The sequence below is a fragment of the Durio zibethinus genome, chromosome 17 (genome assembly GCF_047325235.1).
Source record: "Durio zibethinus cultivar Kanyao isolate XHJ-2024 chromosome 17, ASM4732523v1, whole genome shotgun sequence".
Taxonomy (NCBI): Eukaryota; Viridiplantae; Streptophyta; class Magnoliopsida; order Malvales; family Malvaceae; genus Durio; species Durio zibethinus.
In genome coordinates, this window is record NC_143178.1 from 12,003,760 (window position 1) to 12,007,271 (window position 3,512).

Consider the following 3,512-nt stretch of genomic DNA (forward strand, 5'->3'; position numbering starts at 1 on the left):
GCTAGAATTAACACACAAGTTCTTGAAAGTCAAAAGATGGTTTATTCCCTTTTAGGTTTTTTTTTTTTTTTTTGTTGCAAAGACCTATTCTATTTTGGATTTTTATGAGGCAAACATACAAGTAAGCTCTCACTAGATCTATCTTCCCTAATAATATAAATTATAAATATTTTATTTAATTAATCATATGTACTGTGCTTGATTTGACTACTTCAACCAAAAAACTTATGGAAAGAGCTTGTGATCTCTCATTTTTAGCTTGATATCCATGGTTTTTCTTTGATATCAAATGAGATTCTTTATATAATCTAAATTCCCTAACTTTTAGTCATTCATGATAGCTGATAGCAGAAGGTATTGTTGTTCAAGAAAATGAGTTTCTTGTTTAAGCTTCTGTTTTTGTATTTTTGGCTATATTGGATGAATCTAGGCTCAATTTTTGTCACCTTGAAAAGTAAATGAGGGCCTAGAAATGTTATTAGCAGCATTGTTTTTATTAATGGAACAACTTCAATAGGAAAAACAGATGAAAACTTCAGCTATGCTACATGTGGATTGGTGGCCTCTTGATAAATGTGACTATAGAACATGTAGCTGGGGAAGAGCTTCTCTTTTTAATCTAGTAAACAACTTATCCTTAAGCCTCTTGGATAAAAACATCACGAAAAAAAATCCTTATTTTTTAAATTTTAATGGCTACATTGCTTGTACGTGATCTTTCCAACCCTATATTGTTCAATGCTATCAAAGGTAAGCAATTATTTCCATTGGCTTTAGAAAGAAAGACGCATATACAAGTTCAACACTTACAATGACACTTTTATTGCAACTTTTTCACCGTTAAAGATCAAAATGGGTGGTACGTTACAAGATAAAGTCATTTATGAGACAAAAGGTGATAAAAATCCTGGTATTTACTAAAAATAACTTAGAGATGTTTGGTTTGTCCAAAGGTTGCTTACCCATATCTAGATGAGATGAACTCAACATTTGCTTCAAAAAACTTAGGTAAGTAAACTTTATCATGAACTTTATGAACTTTGTAATTTTTTTATTTCCTAACATTTAAACAGCTAGATGAAGTTCTTTTTTACCTTAATCTAATGCCTTTTACTTCCAACATAAGGCTATGGTCATTTTTGGCTTAAATGCACTAAATGGGAGGATTGTAGGTCAAGAGGTTCTGCATTAGGACCTTGGAATTCTAGTAATGCTGAATCACTTGCTAGATACATTGTCAACTAGAGCTATATCATTCATGGTTGGGAATTTGGTAAAATCTATCCCTCAATATGCAGTTTAATATGTAGGAAAAAAAGATAATCTTGCATTTTTTGTTATCTGAAATAATGAAATTTCTTAAATAACAATTTGGCTTATTAGAAAATGAATTGTGTGGCACTAACATTGGAATGAGAGTTGCATTAAATCAATATGTATTTAATGTGAACAATCTTCTAAACATTGTTCAAAATATATATAGAGGATTTGAGGTTCAACCATTAGTAGTAGCATTAGAAGGATTCTTTGATGCAAACTGGTTCACACAATTTGTACAAAAAACACCTAAATCTCTACAAATAGTGACTCAACACATTTACAACCTTGGTGCAGGTATAATAAAATAGTAAATTGCATTATTTAAAAAATATTTCTTGGAATTCAGTTATTAAATTACATATTTTTCTTGTATGTGGGTAATGATAATCAGCTTATGAACAAAATCCTAGATCCATCTTATCTAGATGGTGGGTAATAGCCCTTTAGAGACCTTCAAACAATTTTGAAAAATTCAACAATTTTAGTAGTTGCTTGGGTTGGTGAAGTAGGGAGAGCCTATAATAGTGGACAAAATCTTGTCAGGAATCCATTTGTTTATAGTTTCTGGTATGCTTAACTTGACCTTGGGAACATTTCCTATATTAATTGATTGGTAAAAGCTTAATTTAAGATGAGATTTTTTATTGGGTTTTACTAATTGAATAGGTATTTGGACCAACTTGGGATGACATCATCTTACTTTGGGGAGTTGTTTATTTACTTTGAGCACCATGTTTGTAGACATTCGATCATAGATATTAATGTTCTTTTTTTTTTGGATTTGGTGCAATGACGTTAGTTCTTGACATATTTTAAATATATGGATTATAAAACAATTTGGTTGTTGTTTTATTTCAAATGTTATTAAATATTTTTATTTTTTTGTGTATTTTTACTTGATATGAAACCATATCATATTATGATTATAAATAAATTAATATTAATAATTAAAAATATAATTAAAAAAAAAGTTTTTGTTAACACCTTAAAATTTATATAGATGCGTTTTGCTATTAAAATATTTTAAGCTATACTAACAGTCGTCACGGACCATCAGGAAAAGTTAAAACACATATGGCTATACTAATGAGCATTGATCGTTGGTAAAAGATATATTGATGGAGACATCGTCAATATAAGTTAAAAAAAAAATAAACATACAAGTTTATATTGACGGGAATAACTGTTGGTAAAAAGTATAATGTGGAACCCACAATAGTTGTTATACCAATAGCTATACATATAGTGATGGCCTAAAACCATTAGTATATCTCTGTTACATATTCTGATAGCTTAAAATCCATCGGGATAAGTCTATAACAATATAGGTTTATATCAATAAGGGATATATTGACAATTATAAATTCATTATAATAGATATTTTGACCATCAGAATAGGGTTTATTGTGCTATACTGACAGATTTTTAAGTTTTACTGATGATTTTTTGAGTGTCAGTATAGAGCAGCTTTCTTGTAGTAAGATATAAATGAAGGATAAATATGACTTGTTGAAAGAAAGACTAAAGGAAATTGAAGACCACAATATATACGGAAGTGTTGATGCTAATGAATTAAGTCTAGTGCATGATCTTGTCATTCTATCAAAGGTTAAAGTTTTGAACATCGAGAAATACGATGGAACAAGATGCCCACCAGCACACATTACCATTTATTGCTAGAAGATGATGGGTTGTATTCATGATGATAAGTTACTGATCCATTGCTTTTAGGATGGTCTCATGGGTTTTGTAGCAAGGTGGTATATCCAGTTAGACCGAAGCAAGATTCACTCATGGAAAGATCTAGTTAGGGCCTTTATAGCATAGCACGAATATTTTCCAAATAGGTTGTCTTTGCAAAACATGGAGAAAAAGTAATTGAAACCTTCAAGAAGTATGCTCACTGATAGTGAGATATGGTAGCTCAAGTCTAGCCATTGCTGATAGAGAAAGAAACTACAATACTTTTTGTGAGTACTTTGAAGGCCTTTTACTATGATAAATTGATGGGTAATGTGCTACAAAGAATTTTGCTAACACGATAATATTAGGAGAATTGATTGAGAATGCAATTAAAAATGGCAAGATTAAAAGGTAAGAAATCTTAGGTGCTAAGGAAATCCTAGCCACTAAAAAGGAAGAATCAAAGACCCCAGTAGTAACCTTTAGGAGTCTATCACATAGACCTTTTG

General features: G+C 30.4%; 1 pseudogene; it reads left to right on the top strand.

The window, feature by feature from the left end:
* Nucleotides 1–334: 334 nt before the first annotated feature.
* LOC111274665 (heparanase-like protein 3) lies at nucleotides 335–3,147 on the top strand (annotated as a pseudogene).
* The last annotated feature ends 365 nt before the right edge of the window (nucleotides 3,148–3,512 follow it).